The sequence below is a fragment of the Bos indicus genome, chromosome 22, assembly GCF_029378745.1.
Source record: "Bos indicus isolate NIAB-ARS_2022 breed Sahiwal x Tharparkar chromosome 22, NIAB-ARS_B.indTharparkar_mat_pri_1.0, whole genome shotgun sequence".
NCBI classification, from domain to species: domain Eukaryota; kingdom Metazoa; phylum Chordata; class Mammalia; order Artiodactyla; family Bovidae; genus Bos; species Bos indicus.
In genome coordinates this window covers 31,374,766-31,401,417 of record NC_091781.1, presented here as the reverse complement: position 1 = coordinate 31,401,417, position 26,652 = coordinate 31,374,766, and the positions used below count along the sequence as shown (strand labels likewise).

Sequence of the window (26,652 nt, the reverse complement as noted above, 5' to 3'; positions counted from 1 at the left end):
ACATCTATTATTGTGAAGCTGGGATTTAACCCAACTAAGGGGAGGAAAAAGACCCAACACACCAAACTGTGTATTATTTACACGTTTCACTATTTAATTTCCTGTCTCCATTACACAGATTTTAGTATGCAGATTATTTGCCCAACAGGATTTATCAGTTCCTTGTTAAATCATATTCTCCTCAGGGTACATATTGTTCATATTTATAAATTCTTATTAATTTCAAGAATCACATTGTTTAGCCAACAAAATTATTACAGCTTTGATGAAGCTTTTAAAGTGTAACATGTAAATCACTATTTTCTCACTTTCATAAGCAGCTGAATTTTTGATCTGGTGGATTATTATGGTTTAGAAGATACTTAATCTTAGGGAAAATGCACAAGATGGTGCAGTTGTGTGTAGATGAGGTTATTTAATTAGAACTGCTGTTAATGACAAATTGCTATCACTCTAGCTACCCCTCCTCCAAATTGCCTTTCTTAAGTAGATAAATGAGCAGCGCTTCCCAATGTTGTTCTAAATACGATGGGACTAATATTTAAAGCTATAAATGCTACAATAACAAATGACAGGATGGAAGAAGTAAATGAATATTAAGTGTTTATAATCACTTGTTTTCTAAATTGCATCTTGATTGTGTTACCTGGGAGACTATTAGGGGGAATGTTTAATGAAAAGAGAACTTAAGGAGTTTTAAAAGAAGATTTTAGAGTAAAATAAAATAAATATGTCTTCATGTCTTTGTGACAAAAAGGTAATTTTTTATGAGTTATCTTTTTATTTAATAAAGCTTTTTCTTTTTTTTTCAAAATGTAACATCGGTGGGCCCTGTTCATGCATCTTCACTAGCAGCTGGGGCATCTCCATCCTTGGTGTTTCTGGCGTGAATTACTTGAACTCTGTGCTTTGAAACCAGTTTAATAAGTCCTTTACTAAGGGGTTCCTGAAAGGCTGCCCTGGCCAGGGAACCACGGATCTTCAGTCTCTCAGAGACGACAGCTAGAGTTATAAACTTACAGTTGGGAACTTCTCTACAGAGTTTTGTCATATTTGCTTTGTCAAACAAGACTAGGTTATTGAGCTTGTCCCAGACTTTGCCTTTGGACTACTACTACTTTTTGGGGCTTACCACCAGATTTTTTCACTGGAAGTTTGTCTTTCTTTACCACGTTTCCAGCATGTTTCTTCTTCTTGTCCTGGGCAGCATAGTGAAACTGGGAGAGCAGCTGCAACCCATTAGTTAGGTTCTTATGTGAGACAACAAGCGTTGTCTACATAACACGCTCATGCCTTGCTAGCACTTTATATCTGAGTAGTATCTTACTTTGCCTTTTCCAAACATTTAGATATCCCTTATTGCATCTTTTCCTTCCAGTATCTCTGGGATGATAGAATGCCTCATTTGACAGAGGAAAAAACAGACCAGAAATGGTTATGTGGCTTGAATTAAACTGAAAACTCAATTAATAACAAAACTAAAATTATAATTCTATGGTATTTAATGCCTTCCTGCAAATGTAAAATGGAGAAGATGGAAAAGTTGACTACTGCTTACAAGTCATGAGAATTTATAATACAAATTATGAAGTTCTGGCAGCTTTCGAATGCTAGAGTATTAGAAATAAATGATCAGTTTTCTAATTACAGACATTGGTTTCTCTCTTTGATGTATTTTCAGTATTTCCTATATGTTCTGAAATTAGGTCTTTGCCTTCAGAGTTAATATACAGCTGAGACCAGTGAGCATTCAGTTGAGGTGAAATGCTGTTTAGTGATTCTATAATTAAGGTGATCAGATCTACAATTTTTATTACTGCCATCAGCATTTCATCTTTCTCTGCTCCTCTGTCTTCTTAGTAATGATAAGGTAAGAACCAACCTTCCCTGATGGCTCAGGGTAAAGAGATGGTAAAGAGTCTGCCTGCAATGTGGAAGATCCAAGAAACAGTAACACCTCTTAAATCAGTGGCCATGTGCTGCTATCCAGAGAATGTAACTAAATCATCATGAAACTGCCGCAGATGTCTGCTCATCGCATGATGTAAAAACACTTGAATCTGCCATCCAAACACTCTGTTGAAATTGTCAATGTCTAATGTACTGACATGAAAGTTCTATGAAATTGGAGGACTATTTGTAATCATTTCTGTAGGTGCCCCTGGAGTTTTTTGGGAATCTGAATTTGTATTTTAGTGGAAACGCCCCTGGAGAAGCATCTCCTTTTCAGGTCCCTACCTTTTTTCCAGATCCTTCCTCTGTCCTTGATCAGTGAGCTGAGGGCTCTGTTACACAAGGTGAATTGGGCAAAGGAGGGAGAATCTTTTCCTGTTTCTGTATGAACAGCTCCAAGTTCAAGCTCATAGTCAGTGGGCTTGGAGAGAAAGCTTCTGGTTGAAAGAACTGCACCTTGTCTCTGGTCTCTAAAAGCTTGCTAAGTGGTCATCAGGAGGTGACCACCTCTTTCTGGTCATCAGGAGAAAATGGGCATGTGGACTGAAAATTAATGTGTCTATTTGGTTGTTCCTTAGACTTTTGTCAAAGGTTTATCTTCTCCTATGTTTGATTTGGCCCTAAGCTCACTCTTTCCCCTCCCTTAAGTACTATGTGTATCTCTGTTGAGAGACACTGGTTAAACAGAAGCATGCCAGCTGCTTTGAGGGCCAGTTTGGAAAACTTTGGACCAAAAAAGATTTTTCTCTTTCAGGGATCACAAGCTGAAATGCATAGTGAAATAAGAAACATAAATTAGTAAATCAGGCTGAGGATGACAGTAGATGGTGATAAGGGCTATGACAAACTGGCCCGGCCTCATCTAAAGGCATGGTTTGGTCTTCACTCAGCTTCAGCAAATGGGTGTTTTCTTGAAATGCCCATGGTTACCTTGAACCTCTGATTTTATTCATCAGAACCTAGAAATCTTTTTATGTGATAGCTCTTGGTTGAACAAATAAAAATAAATAAATAAATCATCTGGTAGGCCATACAAAATATGCCATGTTGCAACTGCTTTTTTCCATAGGTATTTGGAAACCTGGTTGAGGGAGGGAGGGAGGGAGGGAGATGAGCCAAAGCCCATGGAAAACCTGCCCAGTCAACATATTGTTTTCTATACCTATACTTATGAAGTCATTGCAGACTAAGAGATTTCCTGCCATATAGACATGGCAGAGCAAAGCCTCTTACCCCAGTGTATGCAGAATTTTGCACACCTCTGTGTTTTTGTGGGGAAAATGTCCATGACATTCTCAATGTTATGACAGTCTCAAAAAGTCTGTCAACCGAAAAGATTGTGAGTCTCTTCTGTCCCATCCTTGACAAGTTTGTCTAGTTTCTGCCTGTTTCTCTAGGGACAGGGAACTTACCACTGTGCATTCCTGTTAGAAGCAGTCTGAAGATAGGAAACTTCTTAATAGCAATTTTTTTTTTTTTCTCAACCTTTTTGTTATTGGCAGCTGAAAAAGCCACCTAATCTTTAACTAGGAAAGTGCGTTTGAAAAAACAGTCTTAGAAATTAAGAGGTAGCTATAATTTCCTGTAACTATCACCCATTCTTAGAAAAAATGAACATTATTAAATTGTGATAGTTACTAATGGAATTTCTAATTCTTTTACAATTAAGGTCATTGAATCTTTATGTCTTGACCTTCATTCGGAGACGATTTACATGAAAATAAGGACTCCAAGTTTCCTCGTGTTCCGTTGACTCATTTAAGCTTTTTTCTGTCATGATTTCTAGAAATGTGAAACTGGAAATGATACGAGCAGCTGTGGTAGAATGGAAGCTCTTAAAGTCAGAAGATATTGAACTGATACTTCTGCTGCTTATTCAGTATATGATGGGAAACTGGAAGTATTGGTTTCCTCTTTTGAATGTGCGAGTCTGATAAAGTCTCTGCAAGTAGTGTGAAAAACAAATATGAACAGACAGTATGTCATAGTGTAACAAGAGTGTGGCCATGCATAACCCGTCGCATGCGGCCTGTGGCGCCCCATTGCCAGGTGAAGGTTTGCTGTTGCTGTTGCTCAGTCACCCAGTCACACCTGACTCTGCAACCCCATGGACTGCAGCACTGCCAGGAAGGTTTAGTTCAGTTCAGTCGCTCAGTCATGTCCAACTCTTTGCGACCCCATGGACTGCTGCACACAAGGCTTCCCTGTCCTTCACCAACTCCCGGAGCTTACTCAAACTCATGTCCATTGAGCCAGTGATGCCATCCAACCATCTCATCCTCTGTGGTTCCCTTCTCCTCCCACCTTTGATCTTTCCCAGCATCTGGGCCTTTTCAAATGAGTCACTTCTTTGCATCAGGTGGCCAAAGTATTGGAGTTTCAGCTTCAGCATCAGTCCTTCCAATGAATATTCAGGACTGATTTCCTTTAGGATGGACTGGTTGGATCTCCTTGCAGTCCAAGGGACTCTTAAGAGTCTTTTCCAATACCATAGTTCAAAAGCATCACTTCTTTGGTGCTCAGCTTTCTTTATAGTCCAAATCTCACATCCACACACGACTACTGGAAAAACCATAGCTTTGACAAGATGGACCTTTGTTGGCAAAGTAATGTCTCTGCTTTTTAATAAGCTGTCTAGGTTGGTCATAGCTTTTCTTCCAAGGAGCAAGCCTCTTTTAATTTCATGGCTGCAATCACCATCTGCAGTGATCTTGGAGCCCCTCCCCCCCCCCCAAATAGTCTGTGACTGTTTCCACTGTTTCCCCATCTATTTGCCATGAAGTTATGAGACCGGATGCCATGATCATAGTTTTCTGACTGTTGAGATTTAAGCCAACTTTTTCACTCTCCTTTCACTTTCATCAAGAGGTTCTTTAGTTCTTCTTCACTTTCTGCCATAAGAGTGGTGTCATCTGCATATCTGAGGTTATTGATATTTCTCTTGGCAATCTTGATTCCAACTTATGCTTCATCCAGCCCAGCATTTCTCATGATGTACTCTGCATATAAGTTAAATAAGCAGGGTGACAATATACAGTCTTGACATATTCCTTTCTTGATTTGGAACCAGTCTGTTGTTCCATGTCCAGTTCTAACTGTTGCTGCCTGACCTGCATACAGGTTTCTCAAGAGGCAGGTCAGGTAGTCTGGTATTCCCATCTCTTTTAGAATTTTCCACAGTTTATTGTGATCCACACAGTCAAAGGCTTTGGCATAGTCAATAAAGCAGAAATAGATGTTTTTCTGGAACTCTCTAGCTTTTTTGGTGATCCAACAGATGTTGGCAATTTGATCTCTGATTCTTCTGCCTCTTCTAAATTCAGCTTGAACATCTGGAAGTTCACGGTTCATGTACTGTTGCCAGGAAGGTTACCTTGGGACTATTAATGGTCATACTCTGCCACTGGTTGGCTTGGTAATGGGCCCCTCCCCCAAGTGAGCATCTGTCAAAGAGTGAAGGTGAGTGGTCCCACTCAGCCACTGGTTGGTGCTACAGTAGGCCCCTCCCCCAAGAGACCAACTGTTAAAAAAGTACCTACTGGGCTAGTCTGTCAACAGTCAGCACAGCTGTGGTCCTGAGGTAGAGAGTGAGGTAAGAGATGGGTCCTGGCCTTCTCCCTAGCTCTCTAGCTCCCCTGGCCCCTGGCCACTGGGTGAGCTGAAGGCCCAGGGAACGGGATGGGGGATGTGTCCTGCAGGGTTCCAGAGCCCCTGCCAAGTCCGCCCACTAGCCAGGCCCAGACCTTGAGGCCATGGTGAACCTCTCCCCCATCCTTACCTCTGAGGCCTAGAGGCAGCAGTTGTCTGCTTGGAACATGGTCTGTGGGACTTGCCCCCACTGTGTGGGCAGCCTGAGTAACCCGAGGGCCTGGAAGGTCCTGGTTGCCTGACTCCCTCAGCAGTGGCGGGGCCTGAGGACTGGCCCTGAGGGAGCTGCTAGCTGAGATCTGCATTCTCTCAGCCAGGACCTGGGCCTCAGAGGTTAAAAGTTGTGCCTTGAGATCCTTGCCCTTTCTTGTCAGAACAGAGAGTAACTTTTGTTTGGTGGCGATTTACGGGATCATTTGTGCCCTGACCATGACTCACCTCAAGAACAAAGGCTCTCACAGCAAGAACTTTGCAGGAACTTACCATACCCCTCCCTCACCTTTCCTATGAAAGGACTTTCCTGAAAGCTTTTGGGGAGTTTGGGGTTTTTAAGGCAGGAGCCATCCATCTCCTCGCAGGGCCCTCAGTAAACCTTTAACTGTTCGCAACTCTGACGTGTTGGTGGTGTTTGGCCTCATGGTGTGTTGGGCACAGGGATTTCATTTCACCAACTGTAGGAATCATCAAAATCCAGATTTTATTGGCTGTGGAACTAAGTACTAGTTATTTAACTTTTCTAAGCCTCAGTTTCCATATCTGTACATTGAGAAGTAAACAGTGCTGGCTTATAGGAATATTTTAACTGTTAAATGAGAGTGTGTGTGTAAAGAGTTCCCATAATACCTGACATACAGTATGTATGTAATTAATGTTGGCTATTAATGTTTTGATGATGCTGATCAACGTAAAAGCACTGGGTAAAATGTAACATTTAAAACTATTGTGATCACTCAGACCTTTTATTTTCAGTGTGGAGACGAGGGTATGAGCAATCCCATGGTAGGAAGAGCTGGGTCAGGCTGTATTTGGAAGCATGAGGAACCTTTAAGAAATGCCAATTATACTTTGTGGCACGGAGCTTAAAATATTTTTAGAAAATCTTTAAAATAAACAGATACATTGAGAAATAAAATGAATTGTAAGGAGTTTTTGGATGCAACAAGAGTTTCACAGAAATTTTGGTAGTACATCAAGCCATATGCCAACACCTTGGGTGCATATCTTTGACTGTGGGTGGGTTGGAAAGCCTGCTTTCCAGGTTCCTGTTTTTCAGATATGGGGTCCCAGTGGGAAATGATCTGACAACTTTATGATCTTGTTCCTTTCAATGTGAATTACTGGGCAGCAGACTCTTTGCTGTAGGTTCTCAGTATCCTGAATCACATGATGAGTATATAAAATAGTGATTATGTGTGGATTCAGAGAAAGAGCAGGAGGAAAAAGAATCAATATTGCAGAAGTAAATAAAAATTTGTCTGCCCAGGAGAGTGGGGCTTCCCTGGTGGCTAAGATGGTAATGAATCTGCTTGCAGTGCAGGAGACTAGGGTTCAATCCCTTAGTGGGAAAATACCCTAGAGAAGGGAATGGTTACCCACACCAGTATTTTTGCCCAGAGAATTCCATGTACCGAGGACCCTCATGGGTTACAGTCCATCGGTTTGCAAACAACTGGACATGACTGAGTCACTAACACTTCTCTAGGAGACTGACTCAAACACTTGTCAAAGTTTGTTACTAGACCTAGAATCTCAGAGAGATTCTTGACAGAATCAAGGGAAATGGAATCCCAGTGAAAAAGATGAGGTGAAATTCTAAGGACGTGATCTTTCCTTGGACTAAGTCACTTTGCTTTCCCACTGTTTAAGAAAGAAGTTATTGCTTTTATGCTTTGTTAAAGGTAAAAGGAATATAAAACAGCAGTTATTTTTGCCACTGGCTTGCCTGCCTTTGTTTGGGGGTGCACTATGGCAGAACAAAGGTCTTTGTTTCAGAAATTACGAATCAGAGGAAGCAGTCTGTGTATTGCATAATTTATACACAGTACTTGTATAGAGAGTACACAGAACTGTTTTATTGGGGGATTGAATATTTGAGGGTTAAGAGCACCCCTCCCCCTGAAAGGACAAAGACCCTGACGTGTGGCTGCTCCCTCCTCAGTATTTGAGTGGCATATCGAGATCTTTCCAGCTCGAGGTGCATAATGTACTGTGCAGGCTGACTCCCATGTGGAAGAGAGCACACAACTTCCTTATGCATGAGGCATTTTTAGCAAATTGGACCCCATTTCAATCTTGATGAAACTTGATGACATTTCCAACTTACAAGTGCACAAAATGAAAAAGCAAATTTTTAGCTATTTATGTGTCAGAACATCAAAAGCTCAAAAGCCATAATTAAGGGTGTCAGTGTGGCAGGAAGACCATATTTCTCCTCTTTTCAGGGGTCTTCTGGATCTCCCCTCAGAGGTTATAGACAAGCTTCTCTTTCCCTTGAAGACTTGAATCAAACGGTTTGGATTTCATGAGCCCCACCTGGGAAGCTACCACTCAACTTCCAACCCTGTCATGTCCATATTCAGTGTTTTTCTTCATTTTTTAATGAGAAGAGGAATTTTACTAACCACTAGATAGCTGGTGTTCCCCATTCCTGAACAATCTTTCTGTGCTGCTTTTTGGAAAGCTGAAGGCAAAATGTAAGAAACAGTGATTTGATATGTTATTTAGATTCCTTTTTAATTTTATGTTTATATTACATTCAATTAACTTTCAGGTTTTCAATCCTACTAAATATACTAAACTATGTACCCATTTAATAAATAGATGGACATAATATATCCAGACATAAATATATGTCCAAATAAATGGAATCAAATGAATATTTAAAATTTAATAAATATCCATTTAAACATTTGGACTGGAGCTTCTAAACGTCCATTGTGTATATTTGTTAAAGTGCAGATCTGATTCACTGGGTCTGAAGGGTATACTGATATTCTGCATTTCTAATAAGCTGCCGGGTTGAACCACGCTGTTGGTCTCTGGCTCACACTTGAAGTGGCAAGGCTTCACATATCTTTCTAACTAAGGGATGAATTTTAAAATTCAGCTGTGGTCATTATGATGATCAACAGGTGCACTTGTCTGGGATATACATATTTTGGTTAAGAAAGCCTTTGAATTTTATAGCAGAAATATTCTTAAAATTAATCCCTAGTCCTGCTGCTGCCTGTTAATGATTCACAAAAATCCCTGCCTAATAAGAGCTATTTTCCTAAGAGCTCACATTGAATTGCAAATAGTACATACAATCTGAGTGACATCCACAACTCACTTATGTAGCCCGAGCTGCAGATAGAGCAACTTCTCTAAGTGCTGGATCCTGTTTTGTGCCGTGCATCCTCTCGAGGGCTGCGTGGAATCACAACATTGCATAAGGCACATATCCGCCACCAAGAAGCTTAAACTCCATTGTAAGTGGAGTGAGGGAGACACAGTGTATATGCGTGAAAAGTAGCATGAAATGGAGATTATTTAAGGTGATGTAATAAAGACCCAAATTAAATGTCAATTGAGTTCAAGGGAAAGAAAGAAAGCTCCTCTGATGGTGGAGCCCCAAAGAATCCTTATGGAGAGGGTAGCATTTGAACTAGGACTTGAATTATGAGATTGGGTATGTAGAAATGAGGCTGTGAAGTGTGGACTGAGGTGAGAATATATTATAGGGAGAGAAAGCTTGAGAAAATAGATGGTAGGAAAAGTAGCATATGTGTCATAAACTGGGAATAGTTTCATTTTGGCTGAAATGCGGATTTCATGCAGGGATTATGTTTGACAGTATCCTTGGAAACGAAAGTTGGGTTTACAAATGGAATGACCTCAAAATCCAGTGAAAGATGTTTGGGTTGAATTTTAGTAGTCACTGGGGAGCTGTTTTTTAACCCAAGCCACTTATTCTTATTTCCCTTTCAGAACTTCTTTAGTCTTTTTCATTTGAACTATTGTGTGTGTGTTTGTATATGTGTGTGTATGTGGGCAAATAGATGCTCTAATTGTTCTCAAATATTTTTTTTTCTTTTTTAAAAATTATCAGTTTGAGATAACTCAAATTTGAAATAACAACTCAAATTTATTTTGATAGTCTGTAAATAAAGAGATTATGAAAGGAAGGGATTTGTCCTAGGAATCAACAGGATATGATGGATGGAAAGAAGGATCCTATGCACTACCTTTTGAGGAGTGACTCTGTCTCATAAACCGTAGTGAAGGGAGAATCCAGAGATGTGGAGTTTAGTTGGGAATTATTTGGATTTATGCCTCTTAAGTTGATGGCATCCTACAGTATGTTGGTAAAATGAGAAGGACAAAATAAACCTGGGGCATCTTCGTGGATCATCAGTTTCATTCGATCATAATTTTACTCTACAGTATGTAATTTAAAGTCTTTTAAAATATTTTAGAAACAATTGTATTTATCCTTTATACCAGTAATTAACAATAGTCTAAAATCAATCAGAAGTATCATTTTAGATTTAAATGTGTTTATCTCTAATTTTTTACATGTTGATGTTTACCCATGCTGGTTGTGATAGACTATTCTAAGAGCTCTTTCTCAAATACACACACACACACACACACACACACGAAATTTAAGAAGCATATTAATCCCTCTGAATTCTCAGTTGTTCGTTCCCATTTCTCTTATAGAACTGCTGTGTCTTCTCTTTGCATAGTATGGAATCCAGCCACCTTATACGTCCCAGGTTTAGGTACTGTACATTCAGCCACACGTAAAGACTAACTTAGCTTCATTCCATTTCAGTTCTAATTTTCCCATAGAGAGTATCTTTTTGGCCCAGCTTGGATCAGTGGAAACAAGGCTGTTGAGGACTTGTTCTTGTGGAGATAGGAAAGAGGTGGTGAAAGGCAGTTCCCAGAGAAAGAGGAAATTATTGTTTTCTGGCATTTCCTGAAGAAATGCCACCTATCTGTAGAGTTGGAAGGATGTCCTTGGGTCTGGCGGGACACCTCTACCAGAGCATAAGAAATTAGTAAATAGGAAGAAACCTTCTTTGATCAAGTTTAAGACCCTCTGAAGCCATTTGCTCATAATGTCCTTGGCTTTCCTGGGGACCTCTACTCCTCATTTGATCAAAGTCATGTCTCTTAGTTTAACCTCACTGATGAATCACCAAGCACTGTGCTATTGATCTGAGATCTTTATATAACACTGTGGTGTGTGGACTTCTTGGTCTTATAATACAAGGAACAGAGTTAATGAAGGAGTTTTTCTGACCTCACATGAGAACATATGGATAGGCTGGATAACATTAATGATAAAACATTTTATAGCTGAATTAAAAAGAAAGATGGGGGAAATATCTAGGTTCCAGGGATTTATAGAGGCAACTCTATCCAGTGTAGTTAGCAGGATAGCAGTTTGTATATAATCTTTAATGACAAGAGGCTGGATTCTTAACATTGATGGGGGAACTTAGTTTAGGCTCCCCACCTGCCAAAACCCCAAAACTATACCATGGAGTTGTTATTATGATACATAGTGCATAGAACTCCCATGGAAAAATAATCTTAGCTGGAGCTCTGTTTGCAGTAAAAAAAAAAAAAGGAAAAAGACAAATCATGCAAGGAAATGAACTATTAATAGAATAAACTGATTCTACAAACAGAAGGATTGACACTGAAATGAATCTGAGGTATAAGAAGGTTTTATACAAGTAAGTTTAAGTTGATTAAAGACTTCATGAATGAGGAGGGACTGTATAAATTTAATAATAGGCAATTTTGATTTTAAAATCAGGAGTTACATAAAAGAGGAATACAGTCCTATAATAGACCTCAGTGAGTAAGTAAAAAAGCAGATTAGATATATGGGAGGTGAATGGTAGGGAGAGAGAGAAGAGGGACTTACAGACATTATAGCAGTTGCTATCCTGATGGATTAAAAAAATTGTAAAATAAGGTAGAAACATTAAAATATATGGCAGAGAAAATGAGACAGTCCAAGAAATTTACTGGATTTTCTAGAAGGAAATAATATAGTGATTGGGAGGTAAACTATATTATATTTGGTTGATAATTTTAAGTGTAAGTGAAAGACATGGATCTCCTGATTGAAGAGTTACAGTGAATCCTAAGCAAGGTAAATAAAAGCAAATCAACACCTAGAAACAAATAAATTGTGAAATGCCACAGATAAAGTGAAAGCCTTATAAAGAGGTAGAGAGAAAAGATAGATTACTTACAAAGGAGCAGTGCATTCACTCAGAGTCAAATTCTCAGCAGTAGTAACAAGTGTCAAAAAAAAAAAAAAAAAAAAAACAAAACAAAAAAAACAACCCAACCACTAAAATACCTGCAAAGTCCTGAGGGAAATAATTATCAAATTACAGTTATGAATCCAGGTCATATGCTACGCAGGAGTAAAAGTGGTAATATAAAGCATGTTTCCCTCATAGAATCTTGCCAAATAGTAACCAAAAGATGGGCTTCAGGAAGAGGAAATGGAACCTCAGGAGGAAGGAAATAGTGGAACAGAAGGAGCAATGGTGAACCAAGATGTGGGAAATGGTGGGAGTTACCTAAACGGATATTGATTTGAGGGTAAAGACTAATATGATAAAGAGTGTAAAACAGCATCAAGCTGCCATATTCCACAACAGAAAAAAAAATGAGTAGAATTTAAGTATTGTTGGCTATATCTTAAAATTTTCCATGCTTTAAGATAGCATGGTAAAAATTTAACAAATAATTTTCTTTATTTGGGAGGGACAAAAAGAAATCATGGTAAATATTTACAATTTGCAAACTATAATGGGAGAAAGAAGGACAAATATTTTAATAACCACAGTTCACGTAAATGAATCAATTTGCCAGTTGATGGTCTGATATTTATGTTGGTTTAAAAAATTCCAGTTATATACTCTTTCAAAAGAAAGGTGTTGAATACAAACACAGTTGGACTTGATCTCTTTTTAATCTTTGAGGATCTTAAGAAAGTCACTAAAACTCCATTTTCACAATAAGGGTTGCCAAAACTCACACACACCCATATTCTGGGGTGCCTTCTATGAACAAGAAATAATAGCAATTGAACATGGCTGGATGTAGGATTCCAAGTATTTTAATGTTTTATGATATCAAATTGAAGAACTGCTGGTTGGTGTTTGCCACAGGATTAGTTTTCACAGATGGCTTAGAGTAAAGCATATGAAGGGACATATACATCTCCTTTCCGAACAAAATGGACACATATAACAGCATATGGTAGAGTTCTTTTAATTAGGAAGTTTTACTGCACCATAATGATAAAACAGAAATTTAAAAGGCATGAAGACTTTAATTATCTGTGATTATGGTATGACATAACTCTCTTGTTTTCACTAAATCAACTTCCCCATGCTATTAGGCTGCTGATATTTTGATCATGTACATAATTCTTAAAAGCTAGAGTAAATAATAGGCCAGGTTATATTCATGTAACTGCACACAAGCCAAATTTACAATTACCAAAATCAATATATATACAGAGGCAAAATTAGATGAACTGAAAAAGCAGGTTATCAAGTCTCACTAAGTTTTTATCTCCAGACATTATTATTTATATTTTACTTGACCACTGATTCAACTAATGTAGGAAGAGCTGGCCCAAGGGATTTGATCTAGCATGCTCATAAATGAAAAATGATATATATGAGTTTATCTCCTGCTGTGAGTTTTGGAAGTGAGATGTGGTACTCTGACACATTATTATAGACTGAATGTTTGCCCCCCCGACCCCATTCATAAGTTGAATCTCTAACTCCTAGTATGATATTTGGAGATGGGGGTCTTTGGGAGATAATTGTGTTCAGATGAAGTCATGAAAGGGGAATTCCCATGATGGGATTTGTATCCTTAGAAGAAGAGGAAGAGAGATCAGAGCTTCTCTTTCTTTGCCCTGTGAACCCCTGGTTAGAAGCCAGGAAGAGAATCTTCACCAGGGCCTGAATCTGTCAGCATCTTGATCTTGGACCCCCATCCTCCAGAGCTGTGAAAAATAAGTGTCTGTTGTTTTAGCAACTTTGTCTGGGGTATTTTATTTTAGCAGCCTGAGCTGACTGAGACAACAGGGCTCCCTGATGAGGTTGGAATCAACAGGTAGATCAAATTGGAGGCACCAGTTCATTCATCTCAGTTTTATACCCACCATAGGAGATTGTGGGAAGAAGAATTGAACCTTGAGTAGCCTGTGAACTCCATGAATCTAAATCTCTGACGTGTGCTGGTCTAGTTGTTTATGTTCCTGATGGGAATGTTTAAAACCAGATCTTACCTTATATTTTGTTGAGTGTTACAATGAGTAGGTTACCCTGTGTTTCTCAACTTATTGGACTCTCAAGAGGAATTGATGGGACATCTAGATCCTTTTTTCATAGCTGGATGTTCCTTTTGACCTCAGGTAGACAATATTGGGTAATCTTCTTTCTCCAACTAAACCTCTTTGTAAATACAGAAAAATATAAATAAAAATTGAAAGGGAAGTAGTCAAACATAAGTTGTTTATGCAGATGGGCATCAAAAAACATGAATCAAAGGCATTTTTAGTAACTTTTGTATTTAGAGTATTTGTCAAGGCACTCATTTAAGCTAAAGTGGGTAGAAGTCATTTAGTTTCACAAAATGCCCACAAATACATTTCAGTGCTCATGGGTGCCTCTGTTTAGTGTTTTTCTCATTCATACCTCTTAGCCAAAAAATGAAGTCAGGGAAAAGAAGAATTTTTTTTTAGAAATCAAGACATTGGGAAAAGATTTTTAAGACAATATCTTTGACAAAGCCAAGTAGAAATGATGAACAGTGATCTCTGAAATAAAGAATTTAAATAGTGATTCAAGTAAAATATGGAGTTCAAAGTATCACTATATGTAAAGATGTTAATTATGCAAGTGGAGATTTTAACTAAATATTCAAATTTGGTTTAAAAGTAGGCTTACTTTAGGAGATTCTTCCTTTTAATGCTGGCAGGTAGTGCTTTATTTTCATGTTTTTGCTGAACACTTTCATAGTCACAAATGATAATCTTGTCATATCAATGAAACTTATGTTAATATTTCTCTAGAGATAGGGAGTTTTCCAAATTTGCTGGCATGTTGAGTGCAGCACTTTCACAGTATCATCTTTCAGGATTTGAAATAGCTCAACTGGAATTCCATCACCTCCACTAGCTTTGTTCATAGTGATGCTTTCTAAGGCCCACTTGACTTCACATTCCAGGATGTCTGGCTCTAGGTCAGGGATCACACCATCGTGATTATCTTGGTCATGAAGATCTTTTTTGTACAGTTCTTCTGTGTATTCTTGCCACCTCTTCTTAATATCTTCTGCTTCTGTTAGGTCCATACCATTTCTGTCCTTTATCGAGCCCATCTTTGCATGAAAAGTTCCCTTGGTATCTCTAATTTTCTTGAAGAGATCTCTAGTCTTCCCCATTCTGTTGTTTTCCTCTATTTATTTGCACTGATCACTGAGGAAGGCTTTCTTATCTCTCCTTGCTATTCTTTGGAACTCTGCATTCAGATGTTATATCTTTCCTTTTCTCCTTTGCTTTTTGCTTCTCTTCTTTTCACAGCTATTTGTAAGGCCTCCCCAGACATCAGCAGTGGCCACAGGACTAGAAAAGGTCAGTTTTCATTCCAATCCCAAAGAAAGGCTATGCCAAAGAATGCTCAAACTACCACACAATTGCACTCATCTCACACGCTAGTAAAGTAATGCCCAAAATTCTCCAAGCCAGGCTTCAGCAATATGTGAACCGTGAACTTCCAGATGTTCAAACTGGTTTTAAATTGCCAATGTCCACTGGATCATGGAAAAAGCAAGAGAGTTCTAGAAAAACATCTATTTCTGCTTTATTGACTATGCCAAAGCCTTTGACTGTGTGGATCACAATAAACTGTGGAAAATTCTGAAAGAGATGGGAATACCAACCACCTGACCTACCTCTTGAGAAACCTATATGCAGGTCAGGAAGCAACAGTTAGAACTGGACATAGAACAACACACTGGTTCCAAATAGGAAAGGGAGTATGTCAAAGCTGTATATTGTCACCCTGCTTATTTAACTTCTATGCAGTGTACATCATGAGAAATCCTGGGCTGGAAGAAGCACAAGCTGGAATCAAGATTGCATGGAGAAATATCAGTAACCTCAGATATGCAGATGACAGCACCCTTATGGTAGAAAGTGAAGAGGAACTAAAAAGCCTCTTGATGAAAGTGAAAGAAGAGAGTGAAAAAGTTGACTTAAAGCTCAACATTCAGAAAACGAAGATCATAGCATCTGATCCCACCACTTCATGGGAAATAGATGGGGAAACAGTGGAAACAGTGTCAGACTTTATTTTTTGGGGCTCCAGAATCACTGCAGATGGTCCTTGCAGCCATGAAATTAAAAGATGCTTACTCCTTGGAGGGAAAATTATGACCAACCTAGACAGCATATTCAAAAGTAGAGACATTACTTTGTCCACAAAGGTCCGTCTAGTCAAGGCTATGGTTTTTCCAGTGGTCATGTATGGATGTGAGAGTTGGACTATAAAGAAAGCCAAGTGCTGAAGAATTGATGCTTTTGAACTGTGGTGTTGGAGAAGACTCTTGAGAGTCCCTTGGACTGCAAGGAGATCCAACCAGTCCATTCTGAAGGAGATCAGCCCTGGGTGTTCTTTGAAAGGACTGATGCTAAAGCTGAAACTTCAATACTGTGGCCACCTGATGTAAAGAGTTGACTCATTGGAAAAGACTCTGATGCTGGGAGGGATTGGGGGCAGGAGGAGAAGGGTACGACAGAGGATGAGATGGCTGGATGGCATCACCGAATTGATGGACATGAGTTTGAGTGAACTCCGGGAGTTGGTGATGGACAGGGAGGCCTGGCGTGCTGCAATTCACGGGGTTTCAAAGAGTTGGACACGACTAGCAACTGAACTGAGAGATAGGGAGAGAGAGAGCAATGAAGAACAGAACCGTGCAAATCATAAAGAATTATGGAATCAAATATACAGTGCTGGATTTGAAAGAGATTTAATTTCACATGAGACCATAATTTCTGTTGATGCAGGTCAACTTTGACAAGATTGGAGAAGATGCCTTTTTACTTCTGATTATTCATTACAACAATTTGCTAGTCATTAGCTCCTGTTTCTTAAGGGCTTGCTCTGTGCCAGATGCTGGTCTGAGAGTTTCAGATATGTTTATTGCCTTAGACAGCTCAGAATTCATGAGATAGCTACTATTGCCATCTCCACTTGCAAGAAAAAGAAATAGAAGTCCAGAAATGTGAAGTTAAAGCTTTTTGGTAATTGATCAAGCATGAATTTGAACCTATGTCTCTTAGACCTGAAGAACCATGCATGTAATTGCTACATTGTGCGTGCTAAGTGGCTTAAATCATGTCTGACTCAGCGACCCAATGGACTGTAGCCCACCAGGCCTCCTCTGTCCATGGGATTTCCCAGGCAAGAATAATGGAGTGGGTTGTCATTTCCTCCTCCAGGGGATCTTCCTGAGTCAAGGATTGAACCTGTGTCTCTTAACATCTCTTCACTGGCAGGTGGGTTCTTTACCACCAGTGCAGCTGGGGAAGCCCATAATGGCTATATTGCTATATTAGTTCTACCTAAATTCCAGCAGTGAAGGGCTTTTCAAAATGGTTTTCTAAATAAAAGTTAATACTACAACGATTCTTCTTGAATAATTTCATGAAAAAGATTGTTCCTCTAATATTCATGCATTGATACATACTTAATTATGTAAATTAAATTAAACTCATGAAGAGTTAGGCATCAATATCTTATCTAGAGAGGCAGTGCTGAAAGATGCTCCTTAAGAAAAAATGTGGATTCTGTTTATTTTGTCATTAAAGTATCTGTCGTTGAAATAAACCTGAAGCATTTTATAAAGTGGCATGATTGAAGGTAATAGATGTGGCTGTTAGAAGGTATTTCTTATCCCAGCTGAAACAGGGTTCACAGATACTGGGATTAATTCACTTACTCTTGCCCTAATCTAGTTTCCTATTACAGTGGAGAAACAATTTCTTTCCTTAAACACGATCTGAAACAAACAAAAGACCCAGGAACTTAAAATAATTGTCAGAAAACACTGAATTTGACATGTGCCTTCACAGTTTCCACAACATTGCCATCCCAAACATGTTGGCTTTGGTTTGTGAGATAAATTGGTGATATCTGTTGGAGGAAAAGTTCAGATTTCTGTGTTAACTGAACTCAAGAACACTTCCCATAAATATTCTGAAAGTTTGTATTATAATATGTTCTAGAATTCTGAACACAAAGTGTTGCAGTCACGAGTTTTCGTTGAAAGAGTATTGTACAAAGCTAGTCACCAAGTTAAATGTGTGACTCTCCCTTCAGTTTTAAGACATGAAGATTAAACAAATGTAACTAAATTCCTGTCTAGAGAAAGAGTGAGGAGGTAGATTGAAAAGAATCTAACATTTATCTGAGCACAAATATTGGAAATTATTGCTAAGGGAATATAGAAAGTGACTAAGTTAAATATTTTCAGGTTCAATGAGAAAGGCATTGCTTTTTTTTTTTTTTTTTAAAGAAAACTGTTGCCTTTTTTTAAATATTTGTTTTGACTTAAATTATTTTCTATAGTTTTGCTGTATTCTATGTAATTTCCAATAAATGATGTATTTATTTATGTGAAAAGTAAGATTTGCTAATGCAAAGGTAACATGAAAGACTTTTTACTACCAATTTTCTAATGAAAATCAATGACATTTTTTTTAAAATTTGGTTCTAGGTTTCATTTGCTTAAAATGAAAAATGTATTCTTAAAACTAAATAAAAAATATCATATTATCAGTATTTCTGGCAGCAAGTGAATGAGGACTCGTTCTGAATAGATCTCTCTGAATGGCTGCTCTATAACTACTGTGTTTTGTTAGAAAAGTATATTAAAAAGTAGAAACAGCATCATGAAAGAAGAAAAAGGATAGAAACAAAGTATAAAATATGTAATCTTTTAAAAGGACTTTATCAAGGAGAATCTTAGTGAAACTTTAAATGGGAAAGTCACACAATCCTAAGACTTTCCCATTTCCTATTCAATGAATAATTTACTTTTTAGATGAGATTTGCTAACATTATTGCAGAATAACTGTAATTGAAAATTATTAAAGCTCCATCTTTATTGCATTAAAAATCCTTGCATTTGGTGTTTGACCAGGTCTGCCTCATCATTAAGAGTTTTGAGGGAAAGCAAATGTCTCCCAAAGAATAAAGAGCTAAAACCTTAATTGCTTTCTTGTTTCCCACAAAGATGCTAATATGATGAACTGAATGTCAGGAATAATAAGACAAAATGATGGTGTACACCCTGCAAAGAGAAAATAAAACATCTTTTTATGTAAACTGTCACCAGAACCTCAAGGAAACTCTTTGCTCTTTCTCTGCCCTGATTTTGAACCGCTTCATTAAAAGTAATTTTGTTTTTCAGAAGGAGAACTCCCACATTATTCTATAAAAATAATTTTAAGAGAAATCTTCAATTAAGAGGTTATTGTTGTCTGAAAGATTTTTCCATAGTTGGTTGGTAGCTGAAAATGTGATCTTCTCAAGTTTGAATGGAAATATGACATTCATAATGGTTTAAAATAGATGTGTCTTGTCTGTTTGAAATGCCAATGAACTTGGTATTATTTATCAGATCCTTTGAAAATGTTGGAATTTTCAGAGGACAGAATTTTCAAAAAGGAGAGAAATTAATCATCAATTCTTTCTGTCTTCAAAGGATCGAAAAGTTAAATTAGATTGATAAAGCCCTGTTCAATGCAATACTTTAGCTTTTGAGAATCAAAAATAAACAAGAAATCATGGACTTCAGCTACACCTGCCTGAAAATATTCCTTTTATTTTATTTTTGGGGGGGAAATATAGTAAAACTCATCTCACTGGCCATCTTACCCAGTGCTTATCCTAAATTTAGATACCTGCTTGGTCTGTAGTCCAACTTGATAAATGTTTGGATACATAAATGCATATAAACCACTTGCAACAACATCTCAAATTCTTTTTTCAGTTGAAATATAGGTGGCATGCATTATTTTGTTAGTGTGAAGTGTACTGCATAATGCTTTGATGTTTATGTACATTATGAAATGATCACCGCAATGAGTCTAGTAACCACGTGTCCCCATATTACTGACCGTATTTGTTACGCTGCATATTATATTTCTGCGACTTATTTGTTTTACAACTGGAGTTTTGCACCTCTTAATCCCTTTCACCTATTTTGCACCCATAATCCCACCCTGGGGAGTCTCTAATCTTAGTTTAAAAACAATTCTGGACAATGTATTTACTTAATAATTTATCCTCCAGAGAGTTTCTTCTTCATGGATATAGGAAAAGTAAACTTGTCATTTCAGGCCATGGAAATCATTTTGCAACTGAAGCAACAGTGACCAGAGTTAGCAAAGAGTTTCCCAGTTCTTGCGACATGGTTTACATACACAAGTTGAAGTGTGCCGTAAAAGGGTTTCTCTTGACCTAAGATGCCCCTTAGAACCACCATGCTGCAAACTGTATTTTGGGAAATGCTAGTCTCTAGAAATACTCATCATAAAAATGTTCCAGTTTAAATAATTCTGTGGCATTCTAAACATTGAGTTGTACCTGAGATTAAAAAGATACCTGAACCTATCGAAGGCTCTGGGAAGGTCTGCATTCTTTTCTGCCATCTATTTACCATTGTTCAATGCAGAATGAATTGTTTGGTATTGCATCTTCTCAACTTATTTAACCATGAGAACATCTCCCTGCCGTTTAAAAATCTGAACAACCCTAGTTAGGTAAATGGTTTTTTTTTTTTTTATAGGTGGGAAGAAGCTGAACTCAGTGAAGTTAAATAACCTGCCTATGGTCATGCAACTGTTCAGTGATATAGAGGTAAGATTTGAAGGCTGAAGCCTGAAGCTCTATCAAAATCTGTCACTGTGATCTGAAAATATAAGAAGCTACATTCTTGAGCAGTTTTTTTCTTGTGCACTCCTTAATGGATTTCTTTTTACCTCATGTCCATGATATTGGGATTTTGTTTAAAAAAAAAACAACGCTAATTACATACAGTATATTTACTTAGAAAAAGGTTATTAAATTCCATGCAATACTGTAGTTAGAATTGAGCCCAAACTTATAATCAATATGTAAAGACCTGGAGTCAAGAAAAGCCTGTATATTATTTAAAGCCAGGAATGATGCTCAGTAAAATAATTGTAAGTCAGTAGAACAACATGAAGACATCAATTTGCCTTTAAGGACCTTGTTTAAGTTCTAATCTTTTCAGATATTGAAAAGATTCAATTTTTTATATGATATTCAAATGAAAATAACATTGAGAAAAAGCATTTACACTCATTAAGAATTCCTTCATAGTGAGAAAAATATATATGTGCTCTTAATTTTTATATAGACCTGTTCCTTACACGTGTACTGTAATTCTCTATGCATACTTGTGTATTTTTGTGGTTAGAAGCATGTACATGTATATACAAGTATATATCTATATAAATATATTTAATAAAAACAACATTGTGTCTGAATTGTTAAAATATCAGTTTTTGTTATTTTAAATGTAATATAATTTTAGACTCCTTTAATACATGTCCAGTGGACAGATTTATTATTATTATTATTTTTAATTTCCTGCATCAGATCTAGGTCTTTGATAAGTGCCACAGACAACCCCAGCAGTGTGGGATGGGCTTGACAGTTCTTCAATAAAGGGCTGTGTAGTTTTTTTTTTGTCAGTGTCTTCCTCCTAGTGACAGCTGCTTTGTTCTTTTCTAGTCAGATTTTCTAGTTAACACATCAAAAGTGTATCTGTGTATACAAAGTGCGAAGAAAACAGTTCAAAGAGGTAAGAGATTCACTTTTAACTCTTCACTACATTTTCCCCACCCTTGTCACAAAAGACGTCTCCCGTGGAAACTTCAGAACAAGGTGAGGAGTTCATGATGGAGCACCAGGGTGTGTATAACATTTAGGAACTGGTGTGTTAGAAGGCGAGTTGGTCAGGCAAAGCACTGATAGACTCCACATCAGTGAGTGCTAAGCTGCGGTGAGGACATTGTGTTTTCCCAAGAAAACCAAACCAGACAGGCTTGTACATTCAGTTTATTGTCAAAGCCTGATTTCTTCTTCTTGGCATATCTTGATGATGGTAGTCGCCTGCTTTATGCTCACAACTTTGGAGTTGTATCTTGCACCAGTGCCAGCTGGAGTTCACACTCACACGCACATACAGATACACACAGACACACACACACACGGACAGTGCTTGCTCCCATGCTTAAGCAAATGTCGTGGTGCTGAGACTCCCAAGATCTTTTTGACTAAGATAGTTAAACCTGGATTGGTTTTAGAATATTCACACTTAGGAGACAAGGCTCTAGCAGATTTTTAGTGATATGTGGAAGCTTAGTCAGGGATGTATTAAAGCCAAGATCGACAGAAAGACAGACTTCCTTTTCCCTTTCCCAGCCGTACTTCTGAGAAGCCCTGAGTTGGAAAAATATGGAGAAAAGTCTAACACTCTCTTCAGTGAATCAGGTTGAAATAGGCCAGCCCTGGATCATGTTGTATGCATGTTTTTAGTGTACCAAGTGAAGCCAAAACAATAAACATTTATTTTAAAGATTTTTTTACATTTGCTCTTTTAACAAAGCCTCAGAGTAGTAGTCATGAGAAAAATAAAAATCTTGTTGGACTTTCGTAGGCTTAGTTTATAGTTGAGTATAGTTTTAAAACTAGAAATATGTCATCTTTTCAGTACTCTGGGACTCTTTAAGTCTTAAGCCAGGCCAGCCAGAAAGCCATGTGCACAGCGAACAAAACAGCCCTGCATTTGCCGAGCATTCCTGGTACCTGTTGTGTTCCTAGTTCTCTGTTAGGCTCCAAGGAGGGGAAGAGACGTGGGCTGGATAAAGTCTGCCTAGAGTCAGCTGAGGCAGCCAAGTGGCTTGGCCTCTTTAACATTCAGTTCTCTTACCTGAGGTAGGGATTCTAATGATCCAGCACTCACAGTGGATTTTTTTTTCCACAGTGGATTTGTGTGTGTGTGTGTGTAGGGGTGGGAGTGGAGAATTATGCATGAAAAGCACTTGACACAGTCCAGACACAAGGCATGAAACTTGTAAAAGACTCGGAGGGACCATGTTCTTAACACAGGGCTCCACAGACCTGGGATTTAGCAAGCGTCTGTTGGGTTCCACAGTGTAGCTTATTAGCATGCTTCTGCGGGATATCTATTTGTAGTCAACAAGCAGTAAAAAGTCATAACCATTAAAGGTTTTGTTTTCACCTGTACTATATGCAGTCTATAATCAAGAGTGTGATGGTCTTTCTAGCTCTTACCTCCTTCCTATTAATTTTCAGTTATTAAACAATGTAAAGCACAGATAAGCTTAATTAACAGAGATATACTCATATTATAAACATTTAAAATACAGTAATACTTTAAGCTAGTGTTAAATGTAAATAGAATAAAATGCCACACATTTATCTGAGATAAAAAGCTCTCTTTTTATCAGGACATTTATTTAACAGAACCTTTTTTTAACTATTTCAGGCATGTATTCTTTAAATTGTTTTATTTTAAAAATCATGGCTTTAGAATAGATAACTTTAAAAGATTAGGTTTGTAGGTGTCAAAATAGGCTCAATTTGTGAAATAAATGTGTTCTTAAAAACATCTTATAGTGTAACTTTTGAATGTGTTACTATTGATAGCAATACCCTTCAGTTTGTGAATTCTCTGGCAGATTTCTCTCCTTCTCCAAGGCTTTTTCCATTGTTTTGTTTTGTGCATTGTTTATCTCCCCTTTCTGAGGCATTCCAAATAGTGTTTGGAGCCATGAGGAGTACTCTCCTTTTGGTTCCCAAACTCATTTGTCTTCAAAGTTACCTGAGGTGCTAAAAAAATAATTCCTAGCGCCTACTCCATAAATTCAAGATCAAATGGTTAGTACCTCAGAAGCATTTAGAGTGCTTATTAGAGCACAGATCACTAGGCTGCACCCACAGATCTTCTGATCCAGTGCATCTGGGGTGTGGCCCAAGATTCCTTCTCTTGGATGTTTCTTTCTCCTAATTGAAGGATGGTTGCTTCACAATGTTGTGTTAACTACTGTTGTACAGCAAAGTGATTGTTATACACACACATTTTTAAAGATATTCTTTTCCATTATGGTTTATTATAGGATATTGAATATAAATCTCCGTGTGGTGCAGTAGGACCTTGTTTATCCATCTTTATATAAGGCCTTATATCTGCTAGCCCCAACCTCACACTCCATCCCTCTCCTAACCCCCTCCGCCTTGGCAATGACTAGTCTGTTTCTATGCCCGTGATTCTGTTTCTGTCTCATAGGTAGATTCATTTGTGTCATATTTCAGATTTCATGCATAAGTGATATTGTGTATTTGTCTCTCTCTTCCTTCCTTCACTTCGTATGATAATCTCTATGTCTGTCCATGTGGCTGCAAATGGCATTATCACGTTCTTTGTGGTGCTGGATAGTATTCCGTTCTGTTTGTGTGCCTCATCTTCCTTATCCCTCAGTGTACATTTAGGCTGTTCCGTGTCTTGGCTATGGTCAGTAGTGCTGCTGTGAACATAGGGGTGCATGTACCTTTTTGAATGACAAGGTTCTGCATTTCTGGTAAGTTCTTAGATGGTCCTGATACTGCTGGACTGGGGACAATATTTTAATCATCTCTGTGCTAGATTGTGCGTTTCTAGGAAATGTTTGTTTTTAAGCACTACCCCATCCCCCACCCCCAGGTGATTTTGGTATTCCGCCAGGCTTGGAAACCAGTGATCTGGTGATAGTTCCCTAGGACGTTAACTACTCACATGTCACCTGGTCAGGGACCTTCAGTTCAGTTCAGTTCAGTCACTCAGTTGTGTCTGACTCCTTGCGACCCCATGAATCGCAGCACGCTAGGCCTCCCTGTCCATCACCAGCTCCTGGAGTTCACTCAGACTCACGTCCATTGAGTCAGTGATGCCATCCAGCCATCTCATCCTCTGTCGTCCCCTTCTTCTCCTGCCCCCAAACCCTCCCAGTATCAAGTCTTTTCCAATGAGTCAACTCTTCGCATGAGGTGGCCAAAGTATTGCAGTTTCAGCTTTAGCATCATTCCTTCCAAAGAAATCCCAGGGCTGATCTCCTTCAGAATGGACTGGTTGGATCTCCTTGCAGTCCAAGGGACTCTCAAGAGTCTTCTCCAACACCACAGTTCAAAAGCATCAATTCTTCGGTGCTCAGCCTTCTTCACAGTCCAACTCTCACATCCATACCAGGGTTAAAAATTAAGGTGCCTCCAGGTTTGGGGGGCAGGGGAGGAGGGTAGGAACAGAAAGTTTAAAGCCTGGAGGCTCTGCATGGCCTCTGAAGATTTCTCTTTCAGAATAGTTTTGAGACATTGTCAGAGTAAAATGGAATCATCATCTGAGGGGTGAAATGGGCACACGGCCAGTACCTGGAACTCTGTGGGAAACATTATCAATTTTGTTACCTCTGTACAGGATTGGGAGGTATGCGCAGCGGGCTGGTTCACCAACTAACTTAATGCCCTGGTCCAATCCCTAATTGTCTTGGTTTTGGTTGCTTAGACTTTTTTTCATTTCTTGGGTTCATCACTGTGATTATTTGTGCATGACTCTCCCCAGACTCTATCTTATCTTACTCACCCTTCTGTTTCTAGCATGTAGCATGGAGCCAAGCTCATAGAATTTGTTGAATGAATGAATGAATTTCTATTCAATCCCAATCAATATCCAAGTAGTTGGCTTAGAATGGATAATTCTGTAAATATTTGCCGAATGAATTAATGAATAGACCTGTAAGTTAGAGGTGTGACTAAGCACAGATTTCACCATTTGGGAAAGAAACATATATATATATATATTAAAGTTCATTCAGTAAGTGCTGGAGAATCCCCCCCTGCCACACACACACACAGTCTTATATACACATACATATAAAAGTCCAAGTCTTCTAATGTCAGTTGAGAATATTTTTATCTAACACATAAGCTTTCTTTCATGATTAGACTATTAAAATACTGTACCTGCCAAATTTGAAGGTCCAGTTCTCTATGAAATTTGCCTAAAAGCAAGTATATTAGAAATAGACATTTTGTTAAGTACATTTTACTTTAAAAATTATCTATCAGAAGAAAGTTTCATGTAATTGTTTTGGATTGAAAATTTTCTCCTCCTCTCAGTTATTTGGACTCACAGCCTTATGTGGCAAGATCAACTATGTAAAGCTGAGCAAGGCTGAAAAAAAATGACAATTTTAATCAAGTAAAATTAAGTGGAACATTTTAAAATGTCAAAGATAGACAGAGTATGTTATCCTTATGTGAATGAGTGTTTTAAATAATGACCAAGACTATCCCCCTGAATACAGGCTCCCTGGTGGCTTGGTGGTAGAGTCCACCTGCAATGCAGGAGACATGGGTTCAATCCCTGTGGTATACTGAAAACCCACTCCAGTATTCTTGCTTGGGAAATTCCATGGACAGAGGAGCCTGGCAGGCTACAGTCCACGGGGTCTCAAAGAGTTGGAGACGACTGAGTGACTAGACAAAAATAACAACAAATACCTCTGAATACAGTGAGCTTCAATGTCTCTGAGAATTTTGGTATCTAATCCAGAATTTTGCAAGTAATATGTCATTTGTTTTTATTTGAAAAGGAAGAATAAAGTGTTTATAGCCAAAGCTTTATTGTCACTATTATTATTTTTAACTTTTAGACTCCATTCATTACATTCTTTCTTATAAGGGAGACTTTGGGACAGAATCCAGAGAAGAGCTGTCTGTGGATTTATTAGGCTCATCATTGTAAACAGTCAAAACTTAATGGACCCGCAGTGCAGGATAAAGGTCCATCTAGTCAAGGCTGGGGTTTTTCCAGTGGTCATGTATGGATGTGAGACTTGGATTACAAAGAAAG

General features: G+C 38.2%; 1 pseudogene; it reads right to left on the bottom strand.

Moving 5' to 3' along the window:
- Positions 1–835: 835 nt before the first annotated feature.
- Positions 836–5,906, bottom strand: LOC109575853 (small ribosomal subunit protein eS25-like; annotated as a pseudogene).
- Positions 5,907–26,652: the final 20,746 nt, after the last annotated feature.